The 7,038-nt window shown below is 34.3% G+C and overlaps 1 long non-coding RNA gene across 1 annotated transcript in view; it reads right to left on the reverse strand.

Annotated features, from left to right (window-relative positions):
* LOC135222251 (uncharacterized) overlaps positions 1-5,583 on the reverse strand; it is a 264,770-nt gene extending 259,187 nt beyond the window's left edge. The window contains exons 1-2 of the long non-coding RNA XR_010316246.1: positions 5,451-5,583; positions 4,900-4,996 (exon numbers count right to left, since the gene is read on the reverse strand). This is a non-coding gene — a long non-coding RNA (uncharacterized LOC135222251). The remainder of the gene's footprint in view (positions 1-4,899; positions 4,997-5,450) is intronic.
* Between the last annotated feature and the right edge of the window lie 1,455 nt (positions 5,584-7,038).

A 7,038-nucleotide genomic window follows, 5' to 3' on the forward strand; every position in this document is an offset into this window, starting at 1 on the left:
GGTGGATTCCTAGCCCTCATTATTAAAAGGTCAACATTTTAGAAATACGAATATTTAGCTGGCGTCTATTTCCAATTTTCCCGACTCTCAGCTACCTTCTTTTCAATTAAACGTCTTCCTTATTTCTGATGTATTCAATAGATTTACACCTGCTATTCATTTCTTACTAGTGGTATTTGAAATATACAAATCATGCATCAAATATGTTTATGGTCATTATATATATATATATATTAATATCTTAATATATTACTAATATATATATATATATATATAATATATATATATATATGTGTGTGTGTGTGTGTGTGTGTGTGTGTGTATGTACATATATATATATATATATATATATATATATATATATATATTATATATATATATATATATGTGCTGTTGTTGGTGTGTAATATGTGTGTGTGTGTGTGGTGTGTGTGTATTTTATGTATATGTAGTTTGATAAAAGTTGTTATAAACAAATTCCTCCTGTTTAAATGGTACCAGTCTCCTACTTTCAAGCATTTTATCCTTCTGTTGATATAAATACACACACACACACACACACACACACGCATATATATATATATATATATATATATATATATATATATATATATATATATACATATGTGTGTGTGTGTGTGTGTGTGTGGGGTGTGTGTGTGTATGTGTGTGTGCGCGCGCACGTGTGTGTGTGGGTGTGAGGGTGTACGGAGCTGGATAACGGTGTACGTCCATATAGTAAGATAATAGTAACAAAAACATTTCAAAAATTAGCAGTTTACAAGAGGAAAGTGTTTAGAATAAACGTGGGCAAGAGTAAAGCGGTAATAATAATAATAAAGATTGAAAAAGAAACCCACAAAATCACTTTGTAACTTGTTTACTTCTCAGTATTTACATTTAGTTTACTACACACTCGAGTACTTTCAGGCCCTATCTGTGGCCCATTTTCAAGAGATGTTTGGGATGTTAGCCTGGGTCAAGTTGCCAATCCCCTCTTGTCGCTCTGATATCCTGAGCTGATGGTCAATGGGATTAATCCTTGAGGTAAGGAGGTAAGGGTGTGGTCATCAAAAGTCTGTTGGGCAGGAAACCTAATCTCCAGGTCAGCAGGGTCAATCTTAGCTTCTTTTAATATCAAAGCTCGGCTTATGGGATCTTCTGAGGTAAAACCTTTGTTTCCTTCTATTACTTTAATCTCTCTGATGAGTGCGCCTTCTATTACCCTCTTGTGACTAATTTTGTTGCTTTTGTATATAAGCCGTCTGTTTTTGAAATCCATCGTATGGTCATTTTCCCAACAATGCCTAGCTATAGTACTCCCCTGAGAGTTAAGTTGTACTGCCCTTCTATGTTCTTGGATTCTAGTCCTTATTCCCCTTCCTGATTCCCCCACATATCTGTCTCCACAATTGTTGCAATTGATTATGTATACCCTCGCTACATCATCTGTATTACTATCTTCTCCTTCCAATTTATTTTTATATACTTTGATTTTTACGGTATTATCAAAGGTATATACAAATTTATATTTCCTTTCTTTCATTTTTGAAGTGATTTGTTTCACTTTAGGCATAAAAGGGAGGGCAACTATTTTCTTGTTTTCTTTATTCCATGTACTCTCTACATTTGCTCTGTAAAATTTTTTTCTAGCTTTGTTGAGTGCCCTTTTTCTGAACCATTCTTGATATGCTAATGCATCGAAGCTTTTAGAGATGTAATTTATTTCTTGTTCTATCTTGCAAGGGTCACACGTTCTCATTGCCCTAAGAAATAAACCTGTTAGAACCCCTATTTTTATATCATGACTGTGAAAAGAGAAGAAATGAATATATGAGTTTGTATGTGTGGGCTTTCTATATGTGCTGAATTCATATCCTGTTTCTTTTCTTTCTATGAGTATGTCTAAAAAGGGCAGTTTATTATTGTTACTTTTTTTTAAAGTGAAAAAAGGAGCTGCGAATTCTAGTATAGAAAGGTGAGAACATCATCTGAGCTTCCACTCCTTGTGATGTTTCCTGGAAATTACTAATATGTGCCGAGTACAGACTGAAGAATGATACGTTTGTGGCCTACATTTTGTTTTTTTAAAGCGCTGACATGTTTTGTAAATAACGTGGCTACACCTGCTGTTTCTATAGCTTTATGTGTCCACACAAATACAACCGTTTTTAGGGCCTCTCTGAGCCTGCGTTTGCAATTTTGTAATGACTGATATGATGTGTTTGCACTCATCAATTGCTGTATAGCTGAATGGTTCCACGTCATCAACATATTGGTCACCTTGCTATAAAAGTAAGACACCGGCTTTTTTGTAAGTGCTGTTTTTCCTCGCCAGGTCTTAACGGTCTATTCAACTCACACTCCTTTGATTAGGTGGTTTTTTCGGGTCTCATATTGGGGTACCACATAAGAGACTAAGTCCTTACATAATGACAATAACAATCAAGCAGATGGAAAAATACATCCACAATAGTATGCCTATTTGATTTTGTTATTTAAAGTATATTTAAAATATATAAAGCAGATTCTGGTGTATACATTTTAAATAACAAAATCAAACAGGCATGGTACTGTAGTTTTACTTTCTCATTTTATTGATTCATGTGATTGTGAGTTTTCTTTGAATCTAGCAGGTATCGTGATATCTGACTGCCTTCACCAATTGCTCTGTAGAGATATATTGGCGAAAGGTCTGTCGTCTTTCATCCTGCAAGTAGGTTTTTACAGACTTGAGTCCGATGGGTTCATAATATTATGTACCTTTGTTGTTACATTGTAACAGTTATAAACTGCATGCTTCTTCTCGAAAGGTTTTGTTAATTAGCCTCGTTTTATTCAACCGTATTTGAAAATTTGTAGAGTGTGGAGTTGCCGATAGTCATCTCTAACCCGCCTGCTTCTCTTCCAGTCGTTCTAATCATCAGTTAGTTCGGAGGTCCTAGTTGTGTTATTGGACATCAAATGTGCAGTAATTGCAATGCCATAATTATGCCCAGGTAACCGTCATATATTAGTTTTACCACACGGTAGATTATTTCAGCATGTTTTCATTATTAAAGGTAGATGTTTACATCAAAGACTCGTGTAGGACACGTCTTTGAAAGGTGGTAAATGAATTTTTAATCTTACGAGGCATCAAACAAAGAATGGTTCAAGGACCTCTAATTCTACTAAGAGGCATATTAATAATAAGAGAATACAGAACGTTACTTCAGGCTCATTATTCGATTAACTTTACTTGTACTTTTCATTCTCAAATGGTACATTGAATACACGGTGATGTAGTGTAACTTGTGGGGACTTGACACCTTTTCTTACCTCAACGTTTAGGAAGAGTAATACACTCACTTCATAAACGACAGCTTAAATATTTAGTAGGATACACGAAAGCAACTTGAGTGTATGTCAGTTGGAATGAAAGTTTTGTCATGTAATAAACATGCATGCATGTGTTTAAACATTTACAGGGAAATTGAATGTATGTCAGTTGAAATGAAAGATTTGTTATATATTTATATATAGTAATATATATATATATATATAATATATATATATATATATATATATGTATATATTATATATATATATATATATATATATATATGCATATATATATATATATATAATATAATATATATTATATATAATATTATATATATTATAGTATGTATATATATATATATATATATTATATATATATATATACTATATATATATTATATATATGCATATCTACAATATATATATATATATATATATATATATATATATTATATATATACATATAATATATATATATGCACAACTAGTTCCAGCTTCGACCTACTTCTTCATTATCATAATCAACATCCACACCTCGCTTTCATAAATGAGAGTTGAGTCACCAATACTTTCACTCCGTTCTAAGCTTTTCATCCTCAGACAGTCCAAGACTCTTCTCAGCCATTTACATTTTTTCTTTTAACTTTACTATGACTCGCCTCTTCTCTCACCCTACCAACACCCGTTATATTAACTACTAAATTTATTTATGAATAAAGTAGGATAATTTTCTAATCATATATGCACTAGCCTCTGAATTTTACGTTACCATACTAAGTCATTGGAGTTTTTGCTTACTCGGTTAGGAAGCCTACAAACTACATTGTTGTTGTTGTTGTTGTTCTCCCTAGTGTTTTTGTTGGGGGGCTTGGTAAGCCCCATGGAAAAGCCTAAAAAGGTCTTAAAACGGTGAGTTAAAGATACATGAATTTTTATGATAGGATATTTATGATTTATTCATTAGAAGGAAAATTGCAAAAATAAATAATGAGTATATTTAACAGTACAAAACAATTATTTTTAATAAAATATAGCGTATTCATTTTAATTTTCATTGGTGAAGCAATGCACTATTTGACTGTAGATTTCAACACGTGCCACGAGTATGCTGGAGGTCGGATCACGCATTGTTTCTAACAGCGTTAACCATTCCAACCCATTCCCACATAGACATTAGTAAATCCAGTTTACATTTGCGTACGCATATGCTTGGAGAAGCTTACTCCAACTCACACAGAAAAGGAAGTCTAATCCTCTAACTCCATGGGAGCTGAATTACAATCGAGACAACTAACCAAGTGGAGCTCAAGAAGAAAACTTTTGCTCTGTTGGACGGTATCAAGATAACTAATCCAGAACTTCTGCCATCAGTGTGTTAAGTGAAACTGCTCATGAGATAAGCAAACTTCCTTCTTTCCCTCTCTCTTATTTTTTTTAGTTTATTTCGTAACCGTAATTCTCGAAATAATACAAGAATTTCATCCAGCGTATAATTCGGTCGAAATAATAAGAAAGGAAGTGTCATAGAAGTGAGAGAGAGCCGGTAAAAGTTCATAGAATAAAAAGTTTCCTTACCTTTAGAGATACTTCCACTGTCTTTTTGATTAATCGGGTAGTGATCTGTATCAATCCTCTTTTTTTTTTCACTTACAAGTTCGTATTGACGGTTCCTCTGAAATTTAGAATCAACGAATTCAATACACAGCACAGATGAATATAGTTTCTAACTGTTTTCTTTTATCACCAGATATATATATTCGCTTTCGTTCGAAAGTTTTGACTTGTTTCATTAACATTTATTGATGTTCTCCTTCGTGTATATATATATATATTATATATATATATATATATATATATATATATATATAGTAGGTATATATATATACATATATAATATGTATATATATATATATATATATATATATATATATATACATACATACATATATATATATATATATATATATATATATATATATATATATATCTATATATATATATATATATATATATATATATATATATATATATAATCTAATATATATATATATGTATATGTATGTATAAATTCACATATGCATAATTATCATGTTCGCATACAGTACGTTAAGCAATTCAAAACCTACGAGTGGTCCCCACTCCCACGTATTTAAAAAATTAATTCAAACAAAAAGCCTCAAGCCTTCGACGTCTCGCGCTACAAAGTGAAATGCTTTGTGTGATTCCCGCAGACTATCTCGGCAGCCGGCGGTCGCTCCGGTGTCTAAACCACGACTGTAAGGGGGCTTGCCAACGCGCTCACACCAACTCACTCTCCAGCAGCGGCCAATCACGGAGCTGATGGACGAAACTACCGATGCAGATCGGATCATTCTGAACAAGATATCTCGCTGATGCAGTTGTCTTTTAATCATTACCGTTTTTATCTTCACGTCACTGACAATATTTCGATCTAGATTGGAAAATTGTTGGCCAATGCGGAAGCTCCAAAAATTGTTCTGTTAGTAAAGATTTTTCTGATAGCATGCATGTTGTTATATAAATGCCTATTTCCTATAAACAGCGGTGCCAGTTTTTCCATCTGTTCATCAACCTTGATTCCATTTCATAGAATTTTTCTCCTCTCTCTCTCTCTTTTATGGAAAGAAAAAAGTCATAATAAAAATATTGCTGTTTTTATTAAACAGTCAGTAATGGGTTTTCTCAGATAGTGACTAGCTTTTCTCCTTTTTCAAAATTAAACAAAAATAGTACGGAGTTTTCGATTCTCATAACTAGCAAAGAAAATAACAGCCCAGTCTGTACAAGAGTGTTCAAAATAATTAATTTCTTCTGGTCAGGCTAGACACTGTTTATGATGTATCTTTTCCAGCTCTTGCGCATTCCCGAATAAACAGATAAATGGATAAATGAATAAAATAAAACAAACAATCACCTGCAAAGAGCTGCTGATCTTAATCACGAAAAAGTTACTATCCGTCTTCTTGATAATTGGATAGCAACTGAAAACGAAATACTATGAGAGAAAGCAAAGCTTAGTTACAGAGGTAAATGAATAGTTACCGAACTGGTCAATCTGCTTATGGCTGGTTACATCAAGCTATGTATGAGAAATGGTGTCATGATAGGTGTTGGAGGAATTGTGTAAACTGGGAAAAATAACAATGAGATAGTAGATGCACCTTGGGCGCAGGGAGGGAGATGAGGACACCTTGGAGGGAGGGAGGTAAGGACACCTTGGAGGGAGGGAGGTAAGGACACCTTGGAGGAAGGGAGATGAGGACACCTTGGAGGGAGGGAGGTAAGGACGCACCTTGGAGGGAGGGAGGTAAGGACGCCTTGGAGAAGGATATGAGGACTCCTTGGAGGGAGAGGTAAGGACACCTTGGAGGGAGGGAGGTAAGGACGCTTTGGAGGTTTGGGGGGGGGGGGAGGGAGGGGAGGTGAAGACGCCTTGGAGGAAGGGAGATAAGGACTCCTTGGAGGGAGGGAGGTAAGGACGCCTTGGAGGAAGGGAGATAAGGACGCCTTGGAGGGAGGGAGGTGAAGACGCCTTGGAGGAAGGGACATAAGGAGCCTTGGAGGGAGGGCAGTAAGGAAATCTTGCGGACTGAAGACATCTAAAAAAAATGCTTCAATATTTTCATATCTGATTTAGCAGTTGATTATTAAAATTTATCGACACATGCTTGAAAAAAAATCACAAACTTAGCT

This window comes from Macrobrachium nipponense, chromosome 3 (genome assembly GCF_015104395.2).
Source record: "Macrobrachium nipponense isolate FS-2020 chromosome 3, ASM1510439v2, whole genome shotgun sequence".
In the NCBI taxonomy this organism is placed as follows: domain Eukaryota; kingdom Metazoa; phylum Arthropoda; class Malacostraca; order Decapoda; family Palaemonidae; genus Macrobrachium; species Macrobrachium nipponense.